The following is a 13,302-nucleotide window of genomic DNA, read 5'->3' as shown; positions in this document are numbered from 1 at the left end:
GATTGTATTTGAATCCAGGTAAGTAAAGGGAGGTGGCTGCCATCAGAGGGAGAAGTGTAGGACAAGCAAGGTTCGACAACTTAATTCTTCATCATTGCACTGCCAATAGGGTCTCTCCTTCCCTCTTCACCCCATTTGTACTACAGGTCCGACTCCAGGCAGCTGTCACGGCACCCAAAACTACTAGGGGACCAGGCTACAATGCAGCACAAATTTTGTTCTTCTAACAAAAACCACCCTGACTCCCATATCCTGCCTAACACCCTTCATCTCTTTTGAAAACCTTATTTCTTCCACCCAAATCCTCAGAAAACAGAGCTTGGGAAACAGCTCTGTTCCCATTTCCTCCATATACCGCCTGCTGTCTGTCCAGCACCCGCTTCAGCTCACATGGCTTCTGGGACTCAAAGGAACTTCAAGTGACAAGATTAGAAGGAGGCAGTTAGAAACTGGGAGAAAATCAGGGCATTAATATTTTGCACAAAATCCAACACAGAGATTCCCAAGTTCATGCTTTAAATATAATTTAGCTCTTCTCTAATTTGTACCACAAGCTTTGTTTATGCAGTGCTCCTTCTTAAAAGAAAACAAGAAAAGAAAAGCAGTGCATGTGCACTCAGGCACATGTCTGTGCACAGGCTGAGATTTGCTGACACACCACGAGGCTCTGTAGGCTCTGGTTTCTCCACAGACGCTGAGATGCAGAACGCACTCATTAAAAACAGCGACCCACCTCTTTAGTGATTTCCAATTGTCCAGGTTTTGTTGCGCAGATATCTCACAAAAATAAATTACCGGTTTCACCCCACACACAAAGGGTGAAATGGCAACAGTAATTCTTTCATTGTCTTTACAGTAGGCTAGTCTTGTTCCTTTCTTTTCAAACCATTTCCCCACCCCACTTTTTAAGGCTTTAAATTTTAATATGAACTCACTCTTGGGTCTTCTCTTTTGCAAACATACCACACTGAGCTGTTTATTATTAAAGGATTGTCAGCCTATACAATACGTTGGTTGGAAGCAATCCACAATGGGTACTAGTTCATTCTTGTTGATACCTGAAATGTAAAGAAAAAAAACCTCAAGATCAGAGATAAAATACTCAAGATCAGAGACGCGTGCTAGCTTAAATAATGTCTCTCCAGCTCTACTTGATATGGGTCATGCAGCATTTTTCGCTCTGCTGCTCAATGAGCATCAAAGAATATTTCATTTTGCCTAATTCATTGTGCATCTTCACCATCATAACCAGCCACTTAAGTTGTCTAAACATGCAAGGAGCATTAATTCCACCAGGCAGTGTGCATCCAGCATTTGCCTTGTAGGATTTAAGTCTCCACTGGACTCAGGTCCTTAACTAAACACACATCTGCCTAATTCTCCTTGTTCAGCTGAAATTTGAAGATAAATTTAAAGCTGAGGTGTCCCAGGGTGATTTTATGATGATATTTTATTCCCTAATCATATGCTCTATGCCCAGAAATGGCTGCTGTATCTGAAAGATGAATCAGGTGGCGGGGCCGGAGCCTGGGAACTCCAGTGTTCAAACTCTCTATCCAGTGGTCCAGACAGCCACTGTCCCTTCCCTTCCCTTCCTCTAGCCTGGAGGCTGTACCTGTAATCATTTCAGTAGCTTTTTGGTTTTGGCTGGTTTTATTCCCCTTGAACTGTGTTTGTCTTGGCCTGTTTTTCTTTTCGGCCCATTCAGGAAGCCCGCAGAACCACCTGGAACCCAAGACCTCGAAGGAGCTGAACCAACACATTAAAAAGGACATTAAAAAAAGGACATTAAAATCCACCAACTTCAGCTGCTGTGAGGAGGAGACCCACACCAGACATCCAACAGATTCCCAGCTGCTGTGAACCCTTTTCTCCTGTTCCCAGAGACAAAGAAGGGCAGCCACAATCTTTGTCTCTCAGCCACGTGGAGAGGTGGGAGTGAGGTATAAGGTTCGATTTTTTTTGTTGTTGTTGTTGTTTTGTGGGTATCTTGCTTTGTTAATAAACAGTTTTACTTTTTTTCACTGTCATCCCTGGTATCCATTTCTCTCACTGAGAGAAGAAAAGGGAGTTATTGAAGCCCTTTCTCTTTAAAGGAAACGCTCATTCCAGAGCATTTTTTCATAAAATTTGTCTCCAGAACCTAGACATGAGGGAAACACCTCGTGCCTGCTCAGCACAGTGCTTGTGTTAACGCAGATTGGAAGTAAACAGCAACCAAGAGACAATATCTAAATTGCTGGGTTATTACTGGCTCAGCAGTGCATCACCTGCATGACAGTAATACAACAAGAAAAAAGCAAGGTCTTGCCCTGACAAAGCAAAGGGAACCCACAGCTAAATACTGACAAGGTTATAATATTTATCTGAAATGACTCCCCTAAAGGCTGAATGTCTGGGTGCAAAAGAAAAGGAATAAAAACCTAAAACTCACAGATCTTCTGTGATGTGAAAGGAATAACCACAGATTGTTACCAGTTATTTCAGATTAAATAAACAATACCACCCCTTTGGTGTTAACACCCAGGGTATTTTTGAAAAAATATCAATGCTTCCACTAAAAGGTTAAATATCTTCTGAATGGAACTGTAGAAGATACCAAGTGTGGAACCTTAAATTTTCGAAAAGAATCTTACAGTGTGACACAGAAACAAAAAAATGGGTTTCAGCGCCAAGAACAAAAGAAAGATACTGTGGACGGCCAACACTGCATTAACTTCCCCCATTAACATGTCTGGCTGCAGAGTGTAGAAGTGATTTCAGTCATGGTAAAGTGGCAGTCAGACTCAACACTGAGCAAACTGCTAGCTTGCCCTGCAGAGAAAACCCTGCAAGCATTAACACAAGAACATTTTCTTACAAGAATTTTCTGATCCAATAGCTGCCTAAAATAGTGCTCATTCATGGGGGGAAAAAATGCAGGAAATGGGAAAATCCCTTGAAATACTCTGAATATAGACAGACACTACAATATTTATAGCATCAAAACACTAAAGAGAGTGATGAGCATACAATGTACACACGCATCTAAATTGCTGCTAAGAAAATTTGATAAAAACCTTAGCAGCCCATCTTAACAGATTTGTAAACCAGAAGAACTAGGACTACTCACCACTGATTAGCAGATGGAGTTCTATCAAGCTCACACCACACACTGACCTCGATTCCCTAAGCAACTCACACAGAATTCAAGTTCATTATACCTTCAATCTAGATTTTAAATCCCTGAATATTGCCTCTCATTACAGCAGTGCCTGCACTTGGAAACACAGAAAGCAACTGTAAGGAGGAACAAGAATGACAAAGGAGTGGGAAAATTAGCTACTGTTTTTTCACCCTCATGCCCAGCTGCACCATCAGTGATGTACTGATTCAGCACCACCCTGGACTCTAGTGAGACTTATTGTTCAGCCTTAACATTGCAATATTCTAACTACACATCCTAGGATAGATGGATACGTGTGTCCAGTATCATAGCTTTTAAGTTTGACTAGTCCAGGCCTTTTACACACGCTCAAAGTGAAATACATGTTGTGGGAGTAAGATTACAGCTGTACTGCAAGCCCTTATGGTTTATGAGGTCAACATAATGGATCAATTAATTTACAGCCTTTTTTTCCCCCTAGAGTAGAAGCTATTAATATTCTACATACATTTACTCTTGCAGATTGTGGTTTAATCAATACAGTACTTCAGGCAACATCAGGTTCTGTAGAAAATGTAAAGACTCTCAGAGCCAGAGTTTAGGTTTACAGAGCGAGGCTTAGCCTCTCACCACCTTGCAAAAGTACTTAAAAGCTTACGGAAAAGCCCTCTGGGGGAAAGAACGAAATGTGAATACAACCTACACTTGGAAAGCTAAACATTTACACCAGCACTGAGGAAATGGGAGAGATTTTAAGAATCACCTTGAATCAGTCCTAAAATAGATACCGTTACAGCAGGAAGTTCCCAGTGCAGGGCAAGGTGCAGCAGTAATCAAAGCCATCTGAGGGGAGAGAGGAGCCCCAGCCAAAGATGCTTCTTAAAGCTGACAAGGTTGCTGGGCACTGCCCCAGGGTGGCAAATTTCTTCTGGGCTGAGACAAGCTCAGAGACTGCTCTCAGACCCAGCCCAGCCAGCCTGTACTGGGCTATGGAGAAGCCCTGCACAGGAAAAAAAGGACTCTGACTCCTGCTTTTCAGAACTCTTGAGTGGGAAGAAAAAAAAAGAAAAAAAAAAAAAAAAAAAAAATAAAATAAAAAAAAAAAAAAAAAAAAAAAAAAAAAAAAAAAAAAAAAAAAAAAAGAAAAAAAAAAGGAAAAAGGAAAAAAAAAAAGTTGCCGATGAGAACTCTCTAGGTTTCACAGTCACTGACAAACCCCGTAAATTCCAGAAAAACCATGGCTGCATATGACTCCAGCTCTTCAGTTGCTGACACCAGAACAAACACCACTGCTCAGGTCATGGCCGTTTTCTCCTGAGTGCTTTAGACGGCCCTGCCAGAGATCACAAGTCCTCTCTACAGAGCCTCAGCTACAAAAGGAGAAGACATTTCAGATTAAAAGAGATGAGAAGAGACCATTCTCACCCACACCAATTTCACTTGCTGCTCTCTGCTCTTATATCAATAAGCAAGTCTGTCCAATTCGCAGCTGCCTAACCAGGGGCATTATTAAGCCAAAAGATCAGATGCTTTGCTTCTTTCATACCTATTCTAACTCTGCTCCTAAAGCAGCTTTTAAAGAAAAGCTATTAAAAATGGAGAGAGACCGTTCAAAGGGAGGTCTCAATCCTGAAAGATAGCACATCCCTCCCCTTTCCCCCCACACCACTTCTCTCGTTTCCCTTGTGCCCCTCAAGGCTGGTTACGGAGGTGCTCAGCACAAACAGAACTAGATTTTAGACTGGGCTGCCATCTGCATGCTGAAATGTTCCCTGCTCTTACAGAGCCTTTAAAACAGGCCTCTTTCCATGACCACAAAGCAGCGAGACTACAGCTGTAACTGTCAGCCGTATTGACACTATCCCTGCTCTTACATTCACTCACAGCTCTGCAATATTAACAAAATAACAATATTTGCGCTGTTCATGGCAAATCCGGTACAGATCCACTCCATTAACGAGACAGGCTCTGTGAGCATACAGTCCTGCATGCGATGTGCTAAGAAATTCATTCCTTGATCTCATCCATGGCCACACGCTTTCCAAATTAATACATAATGCTCAAAGAAGACAGAATTAACAGGAAAAGATGACATACCAGCTGTCAGGCTCCTTCTAAAACACTCGTCTACAGTTTTCCACTTATAAAACAGTCCCAGAGAAGCCAGACATGGCACTTTGCTGTCAGCAGAGGCAAGTTGCTTTCACTGAACTCGGCATCATCTCTGTTCCTTAAAGTGATAAACAGATTCTTGACGGGGATTTTTTTTTTCCCCTTACATAACCAGAGACCGGACTTTACACATATGTATTGCCAAATTTGTCTGAGTGAAAATAAGAATATAATTAAGTAAGTAAAGAAACAACATCCCCCCAGAATTTGAGAACCGTGAGAAACTGCTTACAGAATACTACTTTGACACATTTTTCAAATCTTGAGTTTTGTTCTGATGCAGCCAAAATAAAATACATATTTCATGTGGCCTGAAATTGCTCTGTCAAATAGACATCCTTGCTAATTACCTGTTACATAAAGAGAAGAGGGGTGGAAGGAACACTCTGTAGTGCTTTTGGAGTGGAAAGGAAAACCCCTACAGAAGTTTCTAAAACACAGTCTCTCTCTCACCAGCTTTGTTACTGAATATAACACATCCCTCAGTTTTCTGCCCATTCCAAGAGGGTTTACCTGGATCTAGTACCAGATGCCAGAGGAAACCCTCACCATCAAAGATAGTAAAAAGATTTTCCTTATTGAAATTGCAAGGGCAAGATCTTTTCTCTCTGTTTTCTTTTCAAGGCTGTTTAAAGAAAGATTTATTTTTAGTTGGACATTCTGAAAAGCAAATTGCCTCTTAAAGTGCCTCTTTATTTTGTGATACACTTTAAATGTTGACTTTCCCTTCCAGCACTAAAAGAGCTCCTGATAAATAGCTCAGACTCTCATTGTTTGAGGAAGGCTTAGAAATGAAGAGCAGACACAGTTTCCCATACAGCTCTTTAAGGCTGTTTCACAATTGTTCACAATTTAGCATCCCTTGGTATTTTCAGCTTGAGCCTGTTTGAAGTGAGAGACCTGAATGTTTTAGGGAGCAGGAAAAGTCTATGCACTATAAATGCTTTATTTGTACTTCTCACATTGAGTACAACTTCTCGGCCTTCTCCCTTAGACACATGGGTCAAGGCCACCAGCCCCAAACATTCCTGGCAGCTTCCCACCTCAGCCAGCAGGGATGACTAGCTGCACATGCTCCCTGGAACTTTTCCTCCACCTCTGGTCCCACAGAGGCATCACAACCCAGGGCACAGAGAGTTTTGAACAGCCTCTGCCTTCCAAATGCCACATAGAAGACACTGCTCTCCATAGCTTTAAATGATCACCATAACACGAATTCTCTCCCTAGGAAACAGCTGAGAACTGTCATGGAAAAAAATTACTCTGCCTATGCAAACCAACCAAATCCCCTTACAGGAACATCCCATCCAGACATCCTGGATGGTCCTGTCCTCTCCAAGCAGGCAGAGTATCCCAAGGGGTACAAGCCTCAGATGCTGTCCCCATTCCCTCCTCCTTGCTCTCCAGCATCTTTGCGGGGTTCCTCACACACACACTGCTGCCTGCAGCTGCCTGACACCTCCAGACAAACCCACTCCTAAACCCTCCATGGCTCAAGCTTATCCCAGAGTGGCACAGCACAACACCCACGAGATCCTGAGACCAGCAAGTGTGTTCCTACCTGCCTCCACTTCCACACTCCTCTGCAGCCCCATCCAGGCTTAAGGCTGACAAGTCCAGCTTCTTCTGAGGCCCAAGCCTCCAGCTTCCATCAAACCAGGAACCTTCCTCCTCCTTCTCCCACACCACCAATCCCTGCCTTATCAGAAGTGATCTGTGCCACAAGAAAAGCCCTTCTGTTGAGCTCACCTTCACCACACCAGCCTGTGAATCCCTCCTGACCCTTTCAGGCTCTTTTTTGATCTGACTTCTGTTTGGAGAGTGGTCAGTCCCCCCTTCCCCTCCTTCCCGCTAGCTTCCAACAGCTTCAGCTGCTGCACTGCTTCAAAGTGCAGCCACCAGACTGGCAGCTCTGAAAATTAAAAGGTTTTTCATTGCTCTGCAGTTCAGACAACACCGCCTGATGCCATTCGTGCACTGAGGCTTCAGCCACAGTGTGGCATCCACTAAAATTGACTCATGCTGGCTAAGTGCATTAATGTGGCACACCTGGCCCTCCGTCCTACCTCTTGTGCAAGAAAATCTTCCTCCCTTTTCACTCCCCCCGCATTTAACTGCTAAAGAAGCAATCACCAAACAAGTTGAGGATAAACCTCCTATGAGCTTCCAGGTATTGTGAAAAGAAAAAGGTGCTCTGCAGAGAACTCTTAAGCCTTACAAATGGAATAATCAAAGATTCATCTCTCTCTCCCGTGCTCGCCTGCAGCCCAAGTAGGTGTGTGAGTATGAAGAAGTCTTGCTGTCAGCTAACAGCCCTGAAGGTTCCCAGCTGACCACCCCTCCCCAACATCCAGGAGCAAGCAAGAAGCGCATGCACACCCACCCCCAGAGGGCATGTATGCGCTCTCCGCCCTGGGTCAGAAAGCTTTAGTTCAGGAGGGGAAGGTCTCCCCTCACGGACTCGGATCTGGAGCACACTGGAGGTGCGAGCTGCTGCCTAGCAACACAAGCACTCTGCAGGGAGGTCGGCCCGAGCCCCCGTCCTCCCACTGCAAGAGGTCTCCTGTGCCCAGAGGAACACCCTCAGAAGGATGTGGTCCTTAGTGATTTCTCAGGAAGCCATCCTGCACATCGTCAATTACGACCCCTGATGAATCACGGACTTGCTTCTGAAGACCACCACCTGTGCCTCGGTGAACTGCCAGAACTCCCCACTTCTCATGCTCACTGCACATGCATTACACCCCGCTGGCTTAGGGAGCCCAAAATCCCAAATCCCTGCGTGTCCCACTGTCTCCTCTGCAGTCACCCTGCTGCAAAGCAGGTGCTCGTCTCTCTATCAGCTTCCGCTCCAGACTTACCTCCTGCCTCGGGTCTGGCACGAGCAAAGCTTTCCAGGCACCATGTCCCCACCACGGCTGACCCACTCCAGCCCCCGGAGGGGACCTCCTTCCCAGGCGCAACACAGAAGATGGGCAGGCATTCACCTGCTCTTACGGACACCACATAAAGCCACGCAGCTGCAGAGGTTTAGCCCTGACGAGAATCAAGGGCCCCTTTTTGGCAGGGGCAGGAAGCGTTTAGGGCGAATGAGAGCCCGATTCGGGCGTGAAACAGCCACGCACACTCACACAGCCCCTGGGCACCGTGAAACTGCCCTTCCCAGCAGCAGCTCACCTCGCCTGCCCCCACCGCTAACAATTCCCTGGAAAAACCTCAAATCTACCTGCACTCTGGTAGTAATAGTGTAACATCCACAAACCTTACACAGACGCTTTGTTTTTTAAATAATCAGGATAAAAACAAGAGAGTATAAACGCTGCCGAGGAGCTCTTCAAAGTGCTGGCTCCTGCCACAATGGGTTCTGCCTCACGGTGCAAACCCAAGTTTGGGTGTTAACAGGCGCAGAAATTGCCAAAAGTAGACAGACCTTAATGCAAGTTTGAGAAACTGCAGCTTACAGCATTTTGCGCCAGAAACTTTTGATTCTTTCAGTCCTAGCAGAGACAGCAGCCCAGGGACAGGCTCTCTGAAAACAGCTGCAGAATCCAAGCCATTTCAGAAATGTTTGGCGCCCTTCAGCAGATTTCCATCAGACTCCAAAAGAAACCAGAGCAGCTTTATCGCCACGGAACTTTTAGAGGCAAACAGAGGTTTCAAGTCCCACTGTTCAACACCCACCACGGTAACTCAGAGCAGCCAAGCCTCCAAAGCACCTGCACCACACCAACAGATTCCACCGCGCTGCAACATCCCAAAAGGCAACTGATCCAGCGTTTTTATTTCAAACCGCGGCACTAACACTTTTCCCGGGAAGCCCCACGCGCGTTCGCGAGGCTGAGGCTCTCTAGGTACCAACCGAGATCCCCCGTCGGGACAGAAAACATTTCCGGCGCCTCCAACAGCAGCAGGGCTCGATCCGGGGAGCGGCGGAGCGGCTCCGGGCCCGAGCATCCGCTCCGAGACCGGCGGCGCCGGGACGGAGAACCGGAGAGCCGGAGCTGCGGCGGTCGCTGCCCGGAGCCCCTGGGGAGCGCCGCGGCACCGGCGGGACACCGGGGACCCTACAGCCGCGGGAGGGACGAGGCAGCAGCCGCAGCTCAGCCCCGTCCCGCGCGCAGCTGCAGGAGGAGACGAACTTTTCTTCTTCCGAGGGGATTTTTTTCTTCTTCTTCTTCTTCTTCTTCTTCTTTTTTTTTTTTTCATATAAAAAAGGACACTGCCGCGCGCAGGACTCACCTCCAGAGCAGCTCCCCTCTACGGCTCCATGCCGGCGCGCCGCGGGCGTCCCCCGCCGCGCAGGCAGTGGGAGAGCGGCGGCGGGCGGTGCGGCGGCGGGGCGGTCCTGGTCCGTGTCCGTGTCCGTGTCCGTGTCCGTGTCCGTGTCCGTGCCCGTGCCCGTGCCCGTGCCCGTGTCCGAGCGCGGCCGCTGCGCGGGGCGCGGAGCGGGCCGGGACCCACGGCCCCGCGCGCGCCAGGTGCGCCCGCCCGCGCCGCGAGAGCGGCAGCGCCCCCTGGCGGCCGCGCCTCGGCCCTGCAGCCCCGGCCCGGCACCGCCGCGGCCCCGGGACCGCCCCGCGGCACCGCCCTCACGGCCCTCACGGCCCGCACCGCCCGCACCGCGGGCAAAACAGCCCCCGGAGCCCCGGCGGGCCGCCACGGGGAACGGACTGCCGAGGGACCCCTGCGGCCGCGCACGTGGCTCCGGTCTCGGCAGAAGACGTGGCCAAGAGAGGGATGGATGGGTGGATGGAGCGGCAGCAAAGGGTTGCGGAGGGGTCGATGCCTTACCGGGGGATCTGGCGCGGCGCGGGAGGGAACGGGCGGCATTGGAAAGCCGGGAATAGCGCACGGTGCCAGCGCACACCGGAGCCGGGGCTGCGGCTCCCCGAGGGTCGCAGGCAAAGGCTGACACTTCGGGAGCATCACCCCGGGCCCTTCCGCCCCTGTCCCGGGCAGCGCTGCCCTGGCCTCGGGCTGCCCGCGCAAATCGCAGCGGTTTCACTGCGGACAGAGGGACAGCTTGCCCCAGGGGTTACAGCATCTGCGCTGAACGGAGAAACCGCTTTCAAATCCGCTGCGCATTTTCACACCATCATTAGCATCAATTTAACCAGACTGCCTTGAACTGGACCAGGCTAAGTTTCTCTTCCCTAACTCTGCTTCTGTCATGGCACATCCATGCTTTCCACAGAATGGTAGTGTTATTTTTAGTTTCCCTATGCTGCTTTTTATTCGCTTTTAAATATCTTAGCATAGCTCCGTGCAGACTGTAATCTGTATTTTGCTCAGATTCACAGGAGGACACTCAGTTTTGTCAGGCAACTGAGATACAGGCAGAAAAATCATGGGACAAAATTCTGTAAGTGCACTTTAGGACTTTACAGTGCCACTGCTTGGCTTGAGTGGTGCTATGTCACAGGGTGTGCAATTGTCACCCTTGCATGTGACCATTGAGAGGCTGCAAACACTGAGCAACACAGCAGTGAGAAGCTTAAAACCTAAACACCAGACAGCCACAGGAAAGCATCTTCCTCAGGAGACCCTCACCAGTGAAATAAGTATCCCCTCAGCACCCTGCCCTGTAGCCAGAGCAGGTGAGAAAATACAGATCCTGCTCAGTCACACACTGCTCACCTCAGCTATGCATCGGTATCAGCATCTTTGCAATTACTGATGTCAAAGTCAAGAAAACACTCAGCTCTGCTTTTGGGTCTCTATCACATGTGCAGAGCTGACAATTAGAAAGATTGTCTTGTTACTTACAGACAAAGAAAATCTGAACTAGATACCATACAAGAACAACAAAAGTAGCAGCATTTTTAAGCATTTCTCTGAGTATAACCATCCTTTAAAGCCTCTGTAGGCTCAGGGAGACAGTGTTCAGCCACACTGACCTGCAAGGCCAAGAACAACCATGGTGACTTTTCCCGTCCCAGATGTGGGGAGGACTCAGACACACTCAAGGTATTCTTACATACAATGAACGAGCAAAACTATTACAAAGCAGGAACGTTAACAAAATAAACATTTTACTGCCTGTATAATTCTTTTAACTAATTTGAAGGAGACAAAATGTCACCAGGAGACCTCACTTCTCCAGGTGACATAGACTTCACCAAGATGCAGATAACTTTGCTGCAATTCATAACCTCTGACACTTCCGCCACTTTTTCACTTCTGCTGGCATGATTACAGTGTAAGAGAGCTGTTTTTTAAATTATGCATCATGTCACCTACTAAAGTCACTTTTTAGCTGAATTAAAAGATTTAAAGCCTAGAAATAAAACATCGCATGAACTTTGAAATATACGGTTAGGTGAAGCTGTATTTAACAATATTTTGGAATTATACTTGGACTTTCAATGCACAGATAAAGTGGCATCACTAGACATTCTTCGGCATTGTATACCAAGCCAAAAAAACATTAATTATTATGGTCTCTATATGAATGTATATATTATTCATTAAAAAATAGGGGAATGTATCACTGACCAATAATTTATTCTTAAAAGTAACTTTGTTTTCCCTGTTCTGACATTTTCTCAGCCTATTGTGGAAAATAATCTGTTTTGCAGACAAGAATAGTAGGCTATACAGCTGACACTCTTTTGGTAGGAAGGCAAAGAGGAATGTGGTATTCATGGAGTTGAATACAGAGCAGGAGATCAGCCTTCAGAGGAGCTGTAGGAGCAGCCTGCCATGCACCAAGCCTTACACTTGTTTCTGACGTACCACTAAAGTAGTAAAGAGAACTGCTTTGGCCTTTGTTTCTGACCTCTTTTTTTGTTGTTGTTTTCTCATGTCTGGTAAAGCAGGTCAGGGACCCCAGCTAAGACATCCCAGGTGCAATGTGTTGTCGACACACTGAAAGAAGAGGGAGCTGACCTCAATAAAAATGGGGGAAAGAAAAATTATTCCCACTGTCGTGTCTGTCCATGCTAGGGAGGGCTGACCAAAAAGACCAGTGGGCTTGAGCAATGCCAAGCAGTGTATCTGTGAAGAGCCAGGGACCAAATGCATAATTTCAAACGGCATTTAGTTCTCCAGTCCTTGATTTACTAAATTTCTCCATTTTTTCTGCCAACCAAATTATTTCATGATGAGGTGTTCTAGGGCTTTAACACAGTATCAGAGAATTCAGTGAAAAGGATTGTTTTCCTCTGACTTCCACTAGCAGAAGAGTCAGGTCGACTTTCTTAATCAATTTTAATCAATCTATGTGTGGACTCACCCACATCCATTACAATTAGATTGTAGCCAAACATCCTCATCTGACAGCCACCAGCTGAGGCTGCTCTCACAGCTGCTCTTTTCTCACCTCCCAAGGACTGATGGATCTGCTGCTTTAGTGTGTGCACTCTGTTCCTCTTCAGTCAAATAGGAAAGCTTTGGTTTGACTTTACACAGCAGAAATTAAAGAGCTTTCACATGAGCAGCTTGCTGGGGTGCAGTGAGAAGCCTCTGGCAGGAAGAAGGTAATTTAGGGGACATGAGTTGCCCAGATGAGCTCTACCACTAACACAGCTACTTCCAGAAGGGGCCATCCTCTATGCTATGATGAGGAGAGCTCCAGCCTTGCCATGAACCTCTGCTTCTGAGTCTACATAATTCTCACATCTTTCTTGCCTCAATGGGAAGATGATAGAAGGAGAGGATTTACAATTGTGTAAAGTCACATTTATTTACTTTATGTCTAGTCTTTTGTATACAGCTGCGCAGATTCAGGTCTGATCTTTGGGAAATATGGCCACACATGAAAACTACGTGTATGTGTGTGTATGTATGCTTCTGCTCAGAAGACACCTGTGAACATCATAAGCAAGAGGAAATAAGGCTGAGTCCATCTCTGGAAACACCATCAACCCTTCCCAGCCATTAATTACAGCAGTGATGCAAAGCTGATAGATAACCCCTTGCAGGTGGGCACAACATCCAGCCTGCCTCAGCCCAGGTGAAAGTTGCAGGTCTGCAGGGCTCCAGGA

General features: G+C 47.0%; 1 protein-coding gene across 7 annotated transcripts in view; it reads right to left on the bottom strand.

Moving 5' to 3' along the window:
- The window catches only part of IL1RAPL2 (interleukin 1 receptor accessory protein like 2), a 368,778-nt gene extending 359,123 nt beyond the window's left edge, over positions 1–9,655 (bottom strand). Inside the window, exons 1-3 of one of the 7 annotated variants that reach the window (XM_058424218.1) lie at positions 9,557–9,601; positions 1,616–1,749; positions 936–1,058 (exon numbers count right to left, since the gene is read on the bottom strand). The gene's annotated coding sequence lies outside the window, so the exon portion shown is untranslated. Of the gene's footprint in view, positions 1–935; positions 1,059–1,615; positions 1,750–5,242; positions 5,358–8,178; positions 8,334–9,556 lie in introns of those variants that run through there. The other 6 variants (XM_040091160.2, XM_058424219.1, XM_058424217.1 and 3 more) reach the window with 6 other exon arrangements.
- Positions 9,656–13,302: the final 3,647 nt, after the last annotated feature.

Source organism: Hirundo rustica, chromosome Z (genome assembly GCF_015227805.2).
Source record: "Hirundo rustica isolate bHirRus1 chromosome Z, bHirRus1.pri.v3, whole genome shotgun sequence".
NCBI lineage: Eukaryota > Metazoa > Chordata > Aves > Passeriformes > Hirundinidae > Hirundo > Hirundo rustica.
The sequence above is the reverse complement of the archived record's forward strand: the minus strand, read 5'-3'. Positions and strand labels throughout refer to the sequence as shown.